The sequence below is a fragment of the Canis lupus genome, chromosome 26, assembly GCF_048164855.1.
Source record: "Canis lupus baileyi chromosome 26, mCanLup2.hap1, whole genome shotgun sequence".
Lineage (NCBI taxonomy): Eukaryota > Metazoa > Chordata > Mammalia > Carnivora > Canidae > Canis > Canis lupus.
In genome coordinates, this window is record NC_132863.1 from 37,368,212 (window position 1) to 37,385,570 (window position 17,359).

The window sequence follows — 17,359 nt, forward strand, 5'->3', positions numbered from 1 at the left end:
TTCCAGAAGGAAGGACAGAAACTGGTCAGGAAGGGCTGCTGCCTCTTGACCTTGGACTGAGAGTCATTTCGGATGCTTTCAATCATCGAGAAATCCCTCGCTTTAATTTGTTCATCAAAGATATTTTTATTTTTCCTTCCTGAGATGTTGATTTGGTTCCTTTTTTAGTTTCTTTGTCCATGTGGGAAGTAAATCGCGAACTGCCTGAATGTGGAATGTAGTTAGTGGAGCTGCCTTAATTGGCTAATTTGCTTAAATCTCCACCGGAGCGCAATCAGAAAGTGTCTTAGCAAACGTGTCCTTTCCTTCCCGGGCTGTGGAGCATGGAGGGGGGTGGGCTGGGGAGGGCTGGATGTACCCCCCCATTCACCCTAAATAAAATATCCTAATTTTCACAGGCCCCCCACCGCATCGTAGTGCAGAATCACTGGAGGAGCCGCTTAGTCTCTGCCCGTGGAACTGTGAGTTCCAGGGGGTGCGGACCAGGGGTCCGGAGGCTACACCCAGACCAGCCCCGCTGCCCCTCACGGCTCACCCACAGGCCTCGACCCCAGGGGCCTCCCTCCCTGCTGTGAGGATGGGGGTGGGCCCCCTGATGGGAAGGTGCCAGGGCTTCCTCTGAACAGGTACCAGGCAGAGGGGGACCGTGCTCCCAGACTCGCCCTCTGGGCCAATGTGCAGCCGAGGGGAGAGGACCAGGCGGCCTTTCCGGGCTCAGCCCTGAGGACCCAGCCCCGAGGACCCAGCCCCCCTGCTACAAAGCTCTCTGATGAACAGTAACCCGTGCTCAGGATGTTAACAATCGCTGGGTTCAGGTAGCTCTTGACCTCTCTCCTATGACTGATTGACTTAATCATATTTCTTTCCCAGCGCCTGAATCTGAGATGACAGGGACGGACCTGTGACTTCTCTCAGCCTTGATTTTCCCGTCTTTTGTGAGTTGTTGTTGGAATCGGACAAATAATGTAGGAAGAAGGACCTGACGCAGCACTTGGTTCAGACATTTGATTAACAAATTGCCGCCTTCAGGCCTTCACCCCCTCTCCCTCTTTTCCTTTCTACCTTTTTCTCCTGAATAAGAGGGAATAGTTCTCCAAATCTGTCTGTATTTTACACTTCTGAGGTTAGAAAAAAAAACAAAAAAACAAAACCCCACAAACCCAGTCAGGTCCTTAAATCACAGCATGAGAAACATCCCAAAGGATGTTTTCTTAGGGCAGGGTGGGAGTCCAGCTGCCCGCAGTCTGGACCACAATTCTTGTCCCTTCTGAATCTTTTTTGCCTTGTTTTATTTTATTTTTCCCAACTTTTTTGGTAAATGTCCACCCGAATGAAAAGGTCAGAGTAGCACAGTGAACATCCTTATATCCTTCACCTAGACTCTCCAGCTGACAACCCAAGCCAGGCCACTTGTGGTCACCCCGTCCACAGGCGCTAGTGCGTGTGTCTGTGTGTGTGTGTGTGTGTATGGTTTTCCTTTTCTGGCTAAATCACTTGAGATGATGGTGTAAAGATCATAAGATTTCATTTCTAAAACCTGCAGTGTGTGTCTCCTAAGGAAAAAGACATTTTCCTGCAGAATGTCGGTCCTGTTTTCACATCCATGCTAGTCAATGCCAACACAGTAACACAATCTAACATACAGTCTGGATTTCGTGCTTTCCTTTCTTCATCTCGGGACCACACATGGCAGGCATTTAGTTGTCCTGATCCTTTCATTCTCCTTAATATAGAACAGTGTGCCTTCACTCGTCTCTTAGGATGTTGACCTTTCCTGAACGTTCTGGGCAGGTGTTTTATACCAGAAAGCTGAGAAGTACTCACAGAAAGAAGGGAACAAATAGAAAGGCAGAAAAAGCTATGATGAAAGAGCTTCTATTAGACAAACATAAAAATATTTGGCTATAAAAAATGTGTGGAAAGAAATATGAACACACTGAGTTAAAAAAAAAAAAAAGAAAGAAAGAACCTATAAGTTCATAGTGATACTGAATGATTATTGGGACCAGGGAAGAATACATCTATTTGTTGTATTCTTCTGAGCAAACCAGTTAGTCTGGTTTAAAAAAAAAATCCAAGGGCAACAGTCCAGCACCCGCAGGAAAAGGAGGCTTTGCCAGCAGGTCTGTCCTGTCCGAGCCCTTCTGACACTGAGACCCATCCTGGCTGCAAGCAGCGGCCTCAGAACCAGCCAGAGAGCAGCGGGCTGACGTCTGCAAAGCGGCGGAGCAGAGCGTTTGCTGCAGCATCTGGGCTCTTCGAGGACTACAGACGTCCCGCTCAGCAGCCCAAGCCAGGGATCTCTAAGGCTCCGTCCACTCATCGCACACGTCTCGAGGGGGGCAGCGATGCCCCAGGCACAGCGGAGGCCCCGGGGGATGCAGCAGAGACCCACCCGGCTGCAGGAGCTCCCGATCTGCAGAGGGAGACACAACAAGCGGTGACAGTCGAGGACGTGAGTGTGCCCGCACCCAGTGCCGCCCTCCTTCCTGAAACTTGCCCCTCGGTGCCTTCTTTCTGCCCCTGAGGCTCTCCCTCTGAGGGCTGCGGCTGCAGGAGCCCACGTGGGTGGGAACTGATGTCCCGACAAACAGCCCCCCATAAGGGCCAGACGGGAGCCCCCCAAGGCCTGTTCCACACCGTCACCCACAAGGAGAGACTGGGCCCAAGGTCCCACGGTGGTCACCTGCTAACTACCCACTAGGGTTGATGCCATGATCCTTCTCCTTCCGGTCTCCCTTCCCTGTTCTCCTGCCAGAGCTCCCTCCAGATAAACTGCTCTTCTCACACCCAGTCTCAGGGTGGATTTCTGGAGGAATCCAGCATAAGGCCCTCTGTAATGCATAAAGTCATCAGGTGGTGCCGAGTGGCCTGGAGAAGGTGGAGCTGGGCAACGGTGGAGGTGGTTATGGAGGGAGATGGCAGTCAGAAGGAGCCCGCAGAGGAGGTGGCATTGGAGCAGGTGCCCTACAGGTGAGGAAGCAGCAGTGGACATCTGGGCAAAGAACAGGAAGGGCAGAGCAAAGTTGAAGACCCAAGGGGGAGCACCAGGCCTGTCCCAGGAAAAGCTATTATGGCAGGAGCCGGGGGAGCCCCAAGAAGAGATTAGGGGGCAGAAGGGACCAGGGGGAGCGGGACACTGTCCCCCATACAAAGGGCTCTGCACAGAGCAAGACCAGTAGATGGCAGTTCCTGTCAGAAGAGTAATGGGATCTGTCATCCATATCACAGACACAGAAGAGACTGCAGGGGGGTGCGAGGAGGAAGCAGAGAGACTGGGGAGGACTCTGTTATGACAGTCCTCCAAGAGATGACAGTCAGGGACCTCGAGGAGGGCAGGCAGGTAGACCATGTGGGCCTAGGGTAGAGGGTGTGCTGATATAGATGGTGGGTATAAGGGAAAGAGAAGAGTTGAAGGGTGGGGGTCTCCAGAAGCAGAGACTAAATGTTCTGGGGGATCAACACTTGTGTAGGGAAGTGGGGGAGGAGACCAGACAGGGCAAAAGATTGATCTTCCTTGCAGGCCAGAAAAAGCCTCGGCAAAACCAGCGGGGAGCTCTGGAGTAAGTATGCCCAAATGTCCAGGCCTCTGTACTCGTACCCCATGGAGTGACCAGGAGTGGACCATCCTGGGAAAGGAATGACCAGGAGCAAGAGGACTCCCAGCAGCTCAGACAGACGCTGAAGGAAACATCTTCTGCCCCATGTAATAATTTTACAAGAAAATCTAGGACGTTGCAACTACAATCTAGAGAGGTTGGGGAGATTTTACAAACCAAGATGGATTTTATAACTGAAAATATAAAAGGAAAAAAAAAAGACATACTGGAAATATAAAAATTTGGAATTTTTGTAGATAAAATGATGACAAAGTATATAAATCTGTAAAAGCACTTGTAAGTCAATAATAGACAAAGAGTTCAGTATACAAAAAACTCTTACAAACTGATAGGACAAAGAGGCAGTGGCCATAAATAGACAATTCACAGAAGAGTGTGCCCCAGCTCTGAAACTGCTGGAAATGCGGCCTGTAGAAATAAAAGTACTTCTATCTTGTAACATTTTACACAAAAATGCCACCGCAGTGTTGTTCTTAGTGGCCCCAAACCAGAAACAAAATAAACTACCATTGTAAAGAATAATTCAGGTCTATGCTAGATCAGTTGAGGATATTTCCATGAGGAATTGAGTGATAAAATCAAGATGCAGCAAAATGTTCATTACAGGTTTATATATTCTATTGACGTTTTTAAAGAACTAACTTCTGGCTTTGTTAATTTTACCTATTAACTTAGCTTCTCTGTTTCATTAACTTCAGTTCCTTATCTTAATTCTACTTACCTCTACTTATCTACTGTACTTTGATCTTTTTTTCTAGCATCTTTTTCTTTTTCTTTATTTTTATTTTATTTTTTTTCTAGCATCTTAAGATGGAATCTTAGGTCACTGATTTTCTTCTTTAAAGTTATAAATGTTCCTCCTTGTACTGCTTTAGCTGCATCCCTCAAATTTTGATGTTTTTTTCATTATCATTCAGTAAAACTTTTTTTTTCATTCAGCAAAACTTATTTTTAATAAATTTGAGGAAAAAATACTGAGTCTATTTAGAATAAAACATAAAGCAAATAATCATTCAGTTGATAGACAAATGTGTCCAAAATTACAAGAAGAAAACGGAAGTTACTGAGGTTTGGGACGCTATAGTGTTAAGATTAATTGGGAAAACCATTTTGCTTTAAAACTTGTTAAAAAGGTCGAAAACCAAGTAATTGCCACCTCTCAAGAGTAAAACTAGAAGTTAGTTGAGAATCCCAAGTGAGATACAGGGATTTTGTTTGTTTTAGACTGAGTTGGCCACCTCCTTATCTGCTTGCAGGAGCAAACTGCCCCCCATTATCCATACACCCCTTCTGAACCTCTGTTGTGTGGCAGGCACATGGCAGCTCAGAATTAGGATAACAGTTCCCAGCCTCCCTTGCTGCGATTTGTGGAAAAGTGAGCAAATGCTGCGGAGGTGAGGAGTGTCCACGCCAGGCTTCACCCATAAAGGAAGAAGTGTACCTTACTTGTCTCCTTTTCCCTCTTCTCACTGCCAAAATACAGATATGGGGCATCTGGATCAAATGGATAGAGCCAATGGCCTAGGCATAGTTATGATCCCGTTCATATAATCTCTGGACACAACCTCTGTCCTCCTCTTCACCGCTCCCCTAACCAGAGCAGAGCTCCCGGGGCCCCATCTTTCAGGGTGAACCTGCTCACATTTTCCAAAAAGACAGAGGGTTCGCTTCATGGACCAGAACTGCCACACCAGCTCTGGGGTTCACATGAGGAGGAAATCAACCTGTATCATGTGTCCCATTTAGCCATGGTCACAGTAGCCACAGCTAACTCATAACTAATTCAGAGCCCCCCAGAACTTGGATAAAGATCTATGGATCTTCTGATTCGGGCTCTCAAGACGTTCCCCACAAAAAAACAAACTTAGGGAAGGATAAGTAAGTAGGTTGTAGAGACTTTAAACATAACCCGCTACAGAAATAGAAGGAGCTGATTTTATGGTTGGAAAAAATGAATCTTAGACAGATGAAATGAATCAGTCACCAAAGTTAGAAGCAAATGTTGCTACTAAAGTGTGCAGGTCAATATAAATCTACCCCAGGTGGCAAGTGACACACTCACTGTGGGCCATGTCCTGCCAGGAGATAGGCTGTGACCAGCCCCAAACTTGGTCTACACAGTTGGTTTTCAACGTTAAAAATGAGAAGATTCCACAAGGTATGTGTAGATCAACTCTTCACACTGTACACTAACTATTTTACCATTTTAGTTGTTAATTACACTTCAATGAAGCTGGAAGGAAAAAAAAAGAAGATTTGGCATAAACATCTAGATTTCCAGCTTCCTCTAAAAAATCAAACACACAGAAAACTGGATGTACTTTCCGTTAAGCAACTCATGACCTGAGCAAATCCCTGCTGCCCTCGGTGGGTGGGCCACGAGGCTGAGCTCACTACAGTCCTCCACCCTCTCTGTTGCCCCTCAGCAATGAACCTGAAAGTCATCACTGTTTATTATCTCTCAGGCTGCTGGGCCTTTTCTCCATCATAAAAACAAATCTCTCTACTCATCTCTGTACTAAAAACAACAGAACAAAAAGATAGATCAAGAAAGCCATGTGTTTTAACGAGACTGAGAATGCTTATTTCTTGGTGGAAATGAATTCCCCAGGTATTTACTACACAGACGAAATACAATAGCACTGAAAAAAAATACACTCAAACACACTTCCCGCACATACACCACCTCCCTGGCCTCTGTAAGCATGTGAGTTATGATCCCGTTCCTACAATCTCTGGGCACATCCTCCGTCCTTCACCGCTCGCTCCCCTAACCAGAGCGGAGTTCCGGGGGCCCCCTCATTCAGGGCGATTGCACTCACAGTTTCCAGATGACATCATCACTGCAGGAGCCAAGCCTCTATTTGGAGATGGTCTCTTTGACTCTTTGCTTTTCCCTCCTTGGACCCAGGAAGCAGCCCAAGCCATGTTTGCTTCCCCAACATGTTAACGCAAACAGCCTGCCTCGCAAACCAGAGAGGCGCACGCTACCTTAATTACACGGTTGCTATTGAAACACCCGAGTGATAGACAAAACCCTTCATTTGGGAGGGAAATTAGTTGTACACAAACAAGAACACATTTCATCTTGAATTAAAATCTTCGACACTCCCTTGGCAAGAACTCTCTGGCAGTTTCTCTTCCTTTCTCCACTGCATTACCTCTTCTCCTTCATGGGAGATTTTCTTGGCAAAGGGCCGGACGCTGAGCCCCCTCCCCTCCAGGCCTCTCCTGTAACCCCCTTCTGGTTCCTTCTCTGGCCTTTGTTGAGATCTCAGCTGCTCCCCAACCTTGAGCCTCCACCCGCCCTCCCAGCCCCAGCGCTTCCTGGACGGTGCCCCCTTCCCCCAGCCCCTAAGAGATGAAAGATGTCAACTTGGGGAGGACCTGCCCCCCTCCAGGCCCCGGCCCCGGAGGTGAATGAGTGATTGGACGTGATGAATAACACTCAGCGAAGACACGACGCGGGCAAAATGCTCGCTTTAGCCGAAACTCCCAGATTTATTGCCGAGCACCACAAATAATGAAATCATCAATCTTCCACTGACTTAAAAAGCGAATCCGCTGGGGCAAGTTTAAACTGGGCAGTGGAGAAGAGCTCAGTGATTAGGACTCTAGGATCCCCCTGCCTGCCCCCCAACCCACCAACCCATCCCAGGCCCTGGGGACTGTGCTCACTGGGTGTGCCCCAGCCCTGAGGCCCGCTCTGAGCAGGAGAGGGGAGTCACCAACACCCTGACCTGCCACCTACAGGGGTCTCATGGTCCCTGACCCCAAAACTCTTGACCTCACTAAAGGACTCACACCCTCAGTCCCCTGGGGAGGAAAGTAGGCTTCAGCCCCTACTTCCTCAGACATAGTCACACTTACCTGTTACTGACATAAAACAACTTAATTTTCGTCACTTGGCTGAGAACATCTCAATAACACTCTCCCTGAAATCTGGGACAGGCGTGCATTTCAAGGCTACCAGAATCTAGGACGCTGTTTCAGAACTTTCTATCATCCTGAAGCCCCACCCATCAGGACAGGCACGCATCAGTGAGGGACCCAGCACGGGTAGCAGAGGACACCCCCACCTTATATCCACCATCCACAGGAGCCTAGGAAATGCAAGCAGTAGCTCTGGGGCTTCTGCAGCCAGGAAGCATCAGGACAGAAGTGGACGTGGAGGCTGAGTGCCTGCCCACCGTGCTCAGCACCCACTCACCCGGGCTGGAGTTTCTGCTGTTCCTGACACCAAGCCCAACTCACTCAGGTGCACCCCTGACCCTCAACCTCTCCAATCTGCATACACTGGGTACCAGCATCGATTGGGTCCTTATCCAGTCTTAGCATCCAGGCAGCAACCCCGACGTTGGCCACGTGGCCAGGGGAGGAGGGAGGCTGGCTTCCTCCCAGATCCCACTCCGAGGCCAGCAGCTCCCCTTCAGTGGGTTCCCAAACTGGAACTCAACACAAGATTCTCTTTAAGACTAAGAATTTGGGGGCTAAGCAGAAGTTTGAAAATGACAATCTGCATCACCCTCCAGACAGAAAAGCTGCTAAGTTACATCAACATGTGGTTCCTGCATCTTTGTGGTAGGGTCCCCACAAAGATGATTTTGGAGCCCTTAAAATATGAACATTGTTTATTTCAATAGTATATAAGACTATTAGATGTGTATTAGAAAAAAGCTAGTACATCAAATCCGTAACTTCACTGATGCTATTGCCTATGATGAGTAAAAGGGGTCTTTTTTTTCCCAAGTAAATTGATCTAAAAGAAAAATTTTCGGGATCCCTGGGTGGCGCAGTGGTTTAGCGCCTGCCTTTGGCCCAGGGCGCGATCCTGGAGACCCGGGATCGAATCCCACGTCAGGCTCCCGGTGCATGGAGTCTGCTTCTCCCTCTGCCTGTGTCTCTGCCTCTCTCTCTCTCTCTGTGACTATCATAAATAAATAAAAATTAAAAAAAATAAAAAATAAAAAAAATAAAAGAAAAATTTTCATAATACTAAAAGCAGTGTTATACAGATGATTACAATCACAAAGGTAGCTCAGGGATGCCTGAAGTTAGGGGAACTCTGTTGCAGTCGAAAAATCATGTCGACTTGGTGAATTTAAGGCGGTCAGCAATACCCCCAAAGGATATGGGAACCCATGGGCCTCCCTGCTTCCACACCCCATGGAAAGCTTCAAGTAATGGCTTTTGGTAAGGGCAGAATGATCATCTCTTCTCCCACTTTAAAAAAGGCAAGACATGGGGGCACCTGGGTGGCTCAGTGGTCGAGTGTCTGCCTTTGGCTCAGGTCATGATCCCGGGGTCCTGGGATCGAGTCCCACATCGGGCTCCTTGCAGGGGGTCTGCTTCTCCCTCTGCCTATGTCTCTGCCTCTGTGTGTATGTGTGTGTCTGTCATGAATAAATGAATAAAAATCTTTATAAAAAATAAATAAAAAGGCAAGCCGTGGGATGCCTGGGAGGCTCAGTCGGTAGTGAAGCATCTGCCTTGGGCTCAGATCAGGATCCCAGAGTCCTGGGATTGGGCCCCATGTTGGGTTCCCTGCTTAGTGGGGAGCCTGCTTCTCCCTCTCCCCCTGCTTCTCCCTCTGCTTGTGTTCTCTCTCTCTCTCTGTCAAATAAGTGAATAAAATCTTTATTTTTATTTTTTTTAAATAGACTTTTTTTTTAAGATTCTGTTTATTTATTCATGAGAGACACAGAGAGAGAGAGAGGCAGGGACACAGGCCGAAGGAGAAGCAGGCTCCATGCAGGGAGCCCGATGTGGGACTCGATCCTGGGCCCCCAGGATCACATCCTGGGATGAAGGCAGCACTAAACCGCTGGACCACCGGGGCTGCCCCTGAATAAAATCTTTAATAAATAAATAGGCACGACAGAGTAAAACGATGCTTTCAATAGGAGTAAAAACAGGAAAGTCTGTGTGCAGGAGAATGCAGGCAGAACCAGGAGGCACTGCAAGGGATGCAGGGAGGTGGGAAGCTCTGAGCAGAGCAGAGGCTGGGGACCTGGTGAGGATGAGGTCGGGAATGTGGGACCATGATAAGAAAACCTAAAGCTATTAATAGAATTAGGACTGCCCCCTGCCAAGAGACACACGAGGCATTTGACACTGATAGAAGGAGCAGGGGATCAATAGACTCAGTCGGCACTTGGCTTCCGAGAGACGGTGGGGACAATTTCACAGGAGAAGCCCTGACATTGCAGAAAGTCTAACTGAATTCTTTGCTCAGCTCTGTAGGGTGGGGAGGTTGAGGAAGTGGTTGTCAGAAATGAAAGATAACCAGAATATGTGGTCTTTTTAAGAGAGGCAGAACTTGTGTGCGTGCACGTGTAAATATACAGAGTGAGCAAGAGCAAGAAAGATAAAGAAGTGGAGGAATGAGGGGAAAAAAGGAACCATTAGGCAGGGAATTTAGCCGATTCTCTTTCTGATGGTGCAGCTGGACTTTCTCTGACACAATTAAGCTTGAGCAGCCACCTTCAGGCTGCCCCTTGGAGCTTGCCTGCCCTGAAGTAAAGACACTGGCCTCCGTCCTGAGAGTCGTCCTGAGAGTCGGTGTCCCCACACCCCTAAGCCCGCTGCCTGCCTGGGGTGCCCCACCCCACTGCTCCATCAGGAATGCAGCCCCACACCCCTGCCACCTCCCTCCTCTGACCTCGGAGCCTCCCGCGCACTTCCTGAGACCTTGTCACAAGACAAACAGACACGGCTGTAGTAACGTTACATCCTGTACCAATTCTTCTCCACTCCTTCCCATCACCTCAAAGACAGCATCGTGATTTGCTGCTAATATGCCTCCAGCCCCTCCCTGGGCTTGTCATCCTTTGGAACAAAGACAGAACAGGCCCCCGGGCTGGGGGCAGAATGCAGGCCCTCTGTTCAGGCTTGTTGTTTTAATTTCTATGGTTACCATCCTTTTCCAGCAAGCCGTGCTGCGTTTCCGTCCACTCTGCTGACATAGTTTTCTTTCAAGTGAGTGTTTTCGAGGGAAAACAAAAATGTGTTTATTTAGAGAAAATTATTGAGTGAATGGGGTCAGCAAACTGTGCCCCCCAGGCTGACTCCCTGCTTTTGTAAATCAGTTTCGTCAGCGCACAGATTCCTTCCTATATTGCCTGGCTGAGCTGCATTGGCCACACAATGGCCAAGTGGAGAAGCTGCAACAGAAACCAAGTGTCCCTAAAACCTGGAAGAGCTGCGGGTCTGGTGCTTGGCAGAAAATGCGCGCCCACCCCCTGGAGTAAAGGGTCTTCCTGCAAGTGTGTGGGTGTGGGAAAGGCGACACGGTAGCCTTCCAATGATTCAAACCGGGTAACCCTGAGCAATGGTGAGGAGCTTTGGCCCCAGGGTGAGACAGCACCCCGCAAATCCCAACCCCCATCAAGTCCCTGGGGAAACAGGCCCTACCCCGTGGGGTCCCGATGCAGAGAAGTGAGCTCCTGCGGGAAGGGCGCAGGCCCCACGCTGGCCGGGAGCAGTCACGCAGGAAGTGGCCGTGATCATCATTAGGGGAGCAGTGGGGAGAAAACCCACCTTCACCAGCTGGGAGGAGAGCCGCTCAGAGGAGAGGAACTTTCCTGTGTGGAAACCATCTCGAAAAGCCACTTAGCGTGGGCGGTGTGGTCCCCAGGCTGGAAGCAGACCACAGAGCAGTAGCTGGGAAGCCATACTCGGGGGGTGAGCGGCAGTTTGGGGGGAGCAGCTAGAAGGGACTTGGGGGTGCTAAGCTACACCTGAGGCTGGAGTTGGCAGACACGGCCCAGGCCCCAGGGCAGCCAGAGACTTGCCCACGTGGCCCGCGTCTATGCCTCTGCATTGTCACTAGTAAAATGTGCGTGTCCCTGCGGCCTCTGGCCTGGAATCCCGGGGAGGAGGGACCCGGCAGAGGAGGAGCAGCGGGGACTCCCCGCAGGAGCCCCAGAAGCAGGTGCAGAGGGAGTCATCCCCACGGAGGCGGCAAGTGGGGGCCGAGGGCCCCCCACCCCCGACTCAGCCTCGAATCGCGGAGGCCCTGTGGCAGCCTCGGACTTCCCGGGGATGCGGACTCGAGCCCGGCCGCGGCCCCGCTGGCTCAGATGCTGGGGGCCCCGCAAGCCCGCCCCGCGTGTGCTCCCAACAACCTCACAGGGAAAGCAACAGGCGCGGGTCTGCGGTGCGGGCCGGGCCCAGGACAGACAGACAGACAGGCGGGGGGGTGTCCCGCATTCCCTGAGTTTCCACAGCCAGGTTGCCCGACCCCGCGGCCCGGCCCCCTCCGGTGGTCCCTGAGCTTTGCCGAGGCGGGGCCTGTCCCCCCCAGCATGGCCGTCACCAGCGGGACCACCCGCGCCCACCCCTAAAGCCAGAGACGATTGTTTGGAAGCCTGGATGGATAAACGTTTACCTCGTGAAAGATTTCCTCCCTTTGGTTCTCACTTCTTCCTAAGTCAGTGCCTGAGGCAGCTCTTTCTGGAAACTTCCACTTGCCTGAGCCAATGAACTCCTTTGTGCCTTGGCCTATGGGGTTTTTTTGTCCTTTGCCAATTGAAAACATTCCTACTTTATAGAAACGAGAGGAGGCAGGCCCAACTACGCGTCAACTGTGCAGCCAAGGAAACTGAGGATCCTTCACCAGATGAGCCTGCGCTCGGGCGCTCTCCCAGCCGACGGCCCGAGAAGGAGAGCCGGTGCTCGCATCCCTCCGGCCACCTCTCGGTCACGGTCACCAGGGAAATACAGCCCTGATTCCAGGAGCCGGCGTCCCTGCTCCGCTGAGAGCCGTGCAGAGGGACAGTGGGGAGGGCCCCGCGTGCGCTCTCGGCCACAGCTCAGCAACCCCGGCCCTGTCCCCCGCAGGGCAGCCGGGAGTGGGGGACAGGCGACCTGCGAGCCTGACGCCAACGTGACCGGTCATGCCTATCCCCCGGCCTGGCCGGGTCATCCCCCGAGGAGGACAGCGCTTACATCCGGGCACTGGATCGAGCCTTCTGCAAATGGCCAGGCCAGAGGAGAAAGGCAGTGAGCGAAGGTGGGGCCCAATACCCGCAAGGGCCTCTGCCGCCCTCCCGGGGCTCCCGGGGAACCCCAGGGCCTCCCCTGGTGCAGCGGGCCCCTTCCCGCCTCTGACAGCACAGACAGGTGCCGAGGTGAGGGGACCCCAGGGCAGTCACCCTGCATCGGGTTGGAAACCCCACCCTTGGAGCAAGAGGCTAATTATAGCTCCCGGGTGTGCCGTCTGTCACCTGCTAAAAATAGGCTGCCTTGTGTTCTCGCCTTCGCAGGTGCAGCTGTGTTTGGGGAAATTATGCTGTTTTTAGCACCGGTGCCCGTGGGAGGTGACTGATGCCTCGCCTCTTAAGAACCAGGACCAGACCAAGGACATCCCCCCACCCCTGTGTGCAAGGACCCCTCAGACGGTCACATGTTAACAAGCCCAAGGCCAGGAAAATCTCAGCACAGGACTTGAGCCTCTGAGAGTCTGACCTAGGATGTAGGACATCGCGAATGGGGGGCAGGAGGCACCACAGTTACAAATGCCTCAGAACTTCAAGGAGGAGCCAGCTCTCCTGCAAGCTCAGTCTTGGGGTGCGGCTGCTGGGCTCCAGGTGGGCAGCACGGTGGGCCAGGCTGTGTAGACGCACCATGCTGTGTAGACACTCCATGCACACACCGCACGAGCAGCCCACGGTGTCCAAACGACAGGACCGTGTTCAGCAAAGAACAGCGAAGTGCAGACCTCACGTGGTGTGAGTATTCATTGCCCGGTCCCTGGAAATTGCGTTTCCATCGTTATTACTCACGGCTTGAATCACGGCCAAGCTCCTCGGGTCACTGGCACGCATCTCTGCAAGCGGGTCAGGGACAAGCCTTGGATGGCTGCTCCGCCCAGCTGCGGGCAGATCTGGCTCCACAGAACAGAATGTCTGGCTCCCGTTCAGCTACAATCCGCCCGCTGGGAAGGGCCATCTTTGCTCTAATCTCTGGTTTTATGGTCCCACGTGAGAGAGGAGAAAGCTCTGCGTCCGGGAACCACGGCCCCGAGCCCCTCAGCCTCCCCGCTGCAGGTGGACCCCCGAGTGTAACCCGCACCGGAGCAGAGGCCATCCCGGCCGCGAAGCTACAGCTCCTGCTCCTTCTCACCCGCAGGTGGACACCCGGGCCCCCCACCTGCCGATTCCCAGCCCTTCCCAGGCTCTTGGGAGATGGGGCTCTGCCCGTCTGAGTGGGGGCCGGGGGGCTCAGAGTCTGGACTGGAGCCGAGACTGGGAGGTCACAGGGGAAGGACGGAAGAGAGGAAACACCTGGGTGAAGTATTTTCATTTTGCATTTTTGGAAGCCGGATGTCGGAATGCTAACAAATTTCACCTAAGAAGGCCTCAGCGTGAAACCGTTCACGTGGGGTTACCTGTGCAGGTGGACAGGACGGCCCCCCTGGCCTCCTGAGAGCACAGCCCTGGACACGGATTCTCCGCGTTCAAATCCCAGCCCACAACTCGCTAGCTGTGTGACCTCGCAAGCTATTTACCCTGTCCCTGCCTCGGTTTCCTCGTCTGTAAAACAAGGATGATGACAGTCCCTGGTGCAGAGGACAGTAGGACAGAGCAAAGCAGGAGGTATCAGGAAAGTGCTCAGCGGTGTCTGCCCACTGGGCGCGAGGGTTTGACATGTTAGACACCGTCATCGTCGTCATCACTGTCGTCAGGAAGGCATTTGACAACACTCTGTGACCTGCGTTTCTGGCCTTGTCAGCTCCACGCTGGGATCAACCTCGTCTCCGGGGTCAGACCTGTCCCCGAAACGCAGGCTGGGAGGATGCTCTGAGGTCATCCTCCTCATCGCCCCCAGCAGCCTGATGTCACTGAGCCCCAGCAGGTGCCGGCCCCTGTCCCTCAGAGGGACAGCACCCGACAGTTTGCAGAGCACACGCTGCCTTGTTCCGCCTTCCCAGCACCGGCCCATCTGGACGCTGGCCCGGCCTCGTCCCCACCTCCCTGCGCCCCTCCTGCCCACGAGCAACCCCACCTGGACCTGTCAATGCCCCTCTCGCGGGGACGGATGGGTCAGACCTGCTCCTCTCGGGTCCCGTCTCTGCCCGCGCCGCCCCTCCCACCTGCCGCCCTGTCCGACCCTGCGGTGTCACACGCCCCAGGCCTGTCCCACTCCGGGTGCCTCCACCAGGAGCGACCTTCCCTGAGTACGCCTGCCCTCGGCTGCCTCCTCCTCACCAGACAAGGCAGACCAAGGGGTCCCTCCTCAAAAAGCCTTCCTGCTCCCCAGGCCAAAGTCACCGGCCACCCCCTCACATGTGTCATGTCACTGCTCATTCCTTCTTAAACTTTCTTTAGGGTCTGATATCACCTGTGTCTTTTCATTTTACACATTTACTCTCTGTGACCCCCTTTCGAGTGTAAGTTCCAGGAGAACAGGGACCCTGGCAGTGCTGGTCACCACTGCCCCTGCAGCACCCAGTAGGTGCTTAGTCACATTCATGGGGACCCACGAGGAATCACAGTGACCCAGGCTGGGGAGGGGGGGCAGCGTGCCTTTATTATAATGGACAATCCTAATAACAACATCACCTGGTATTTACAACCTACTTTATAGTTTGTAGGTAGTTAAGCATCTGCCAGCCCTGAAAGAGAAAATGAAACACAAATCCAGACATTTAGCCAGAAAAGGAAGAGAAAAAGAAGGAGAGATTTGAGAATGAGCGAGGGACGGGTTTTCCAGCCCTGAGCGAGAGCATATGTCTCTTCCTAGTCTTAAGATAAAAGAAAGGATACTCAGAAAACAAAAACCTTGAAAACACCTATGCTCTTTCTGAAAGATCAGCCCACAGCTGAGTGTCAGGGAATCTGCAGTAATGGAGGCTTCGGGATTTTTTTTTTTTCTTAATTCAAAAGCAAAAGGAGAAAAGGCAGCAGGCCCCGAGCCCAGAGCTTGGGGTGTCCTCATCTGGCCGCCTGGCGGCAGCTGGCAAACCAAGACCACCATCCTCGCGGCCCCTTCTGCGTGAGGACAGTCAACCTCTCATGGCTTGTCCCCTGAGAGCCATCGGAAGCCACGTTGCCATTCCAGGGGAAATCCCAGAGCGTTCCTACAGAAATCTCCCTTCCTAAGGCCAAAGCCCTAATTCCGGGGCAGCCTCAGGACTCGCCCCGTCTGTCACCCCGACTGGCGACCCTCTGAGGACCGTGGGCTAATGTGGGGCCCCGATTGCATGCAAGGACCGGGGTCCTGAGCGCCCCCGTGCGTGACCTTGCTTACCCTCACCTGGACGTGGCCATACGGCCTCATCAGGGGCTACATGTCCCAGAGGAGCAGAGTCAGGGTGAGGGGTGCAGGGTCCACACTCCAGGCGGTGGCCCCAGGACCACGGGAGCCCAAGTCCAGGCCGCACCACGGCCACCTGCAAACTGTGCCCTTGCCGGAGGAGCGGGGGCCTCGGTGACAGCCCCAGGGGTCAATAAAGCTCTCCCCAGGGACAGGTCCCATCCTCCCGACGCAGCGAATCCAGTGCAGCAGGAAGGACCAAGACCCTCCTGAGGGACTTGGAATTTTAACTGAAGTCCTGAAGCTGGAAGTGTTGGAACCGAGTTGTTCTAAAGAGAGTGCTGGAAACATTCCCCAGCCAGGGATCACCACCCCTGCCTGAGAGGAGAGGGACACCTGGAAGGAGACTCTGGGAGGGAATTCACAAGAGAGGATGCTCATAAGCTGAGAGAAGGGGGTGGGGGTCTATGCAAGACCCTAAAGAGGCCAAGGTGCTGCCAGGAGGGGTTGCACAACTGGGGTTCCGAGACTGCCACAAAACCTGAGCTGAGAGAAGCCTCCCAAGTGCTTGGCCTGGTGTCATTTTGCAACCTCCTTGGGAGCTTCCTAGGGAGTGGGGCAGGGGAGGGGGAATCTTTTTTTTTTTTAATGATTTTATTTAAAATAAAATTCTGACACTTTGGACACCTGGCAAGCTCAGGATGGGGACATAAAGATGGCCAAGAGGGGCAGTGACATGGGAGGAGGGGTTCAAAGACATTTGTCCCACCTCCCCCTGACCTCTTTCACGCAGTTCCCAGAGGAGGACTTTTTAGGTATTTATTTTTATTTAAGATTTTATTTATTTATTCATGAGAGACACAGAGAGAGAGGCAGAGACACAGGCAGAGGGAGAAGCAAGCTCCCTGCAGGGAGCATGATGCGGAACTCGATCCCAGGACCCTGGGATCACACCCTGAGCCAAAGGCAGAGGCTCAGCCACTGAGCCACCCAGGTGTACCCCCAAGCGAAATCTGAAACTGGTCCCTTTCTGCTCTTAAAAGTTTGTATAGAGGCCTTCACTGGGCCCAGTCACATATACCGCCCAGATGGTGTGGACACTACCTCACTGTCTCAGGGCTGTGTCCTTGGGCAGCTGCTACCATGGGGAAGGCAAGCAGAGCACAAAGCCCAAAGACAGGGAGGAGTTGAGAAACCTTGGACAGCCAGCTCCAGGTCTTGAGTCAAGTGGCGGTCACGTCCTTGTGATTACCTCCCCCAACACCTGGTGCCCTGCAAACTGGAGGAAGGCCAACCTATCCTGGGTCCCTGGGGACACCATCCAGCTGCTGAATCAACCCACCCTGAGGTCTGCCTGAAGACTGGTTTTTGTCATAGAAGAAATAAATTCCCTCGCCACCTAAGTCACAGTCCTTAGGGATTTCGGTTACACACCAGCAAAAGCAAGCTAACCACTACGCCATCCCTTCCAAAATCCCTCT

General features: G+C 52.4%; 1 long non-coding RNA gene across 1 annotated transcript; it reads right to left on the minus strand.

The window, feature by feature from the left end:
- Window positions 1–1,859: 1,859 nt before the first annotated feature.
- On the minus strand, window positions 1,860–6,614 carry LOC140617904 (uncharacterized). The gene is made up of 2 exons (XR_012018049.1): window positions 6,443–6,614; window positions 1,860–2,416 (listed from the first exon to the last, which is right to left on the minus strand). It is a non-coding gene; the product is annotated as an uncharacterized lncRNA (long non-coding RNA).
- Between the last annotated feature and the right edge of the window lie 10,745 nt (window positions 6,615–17,359).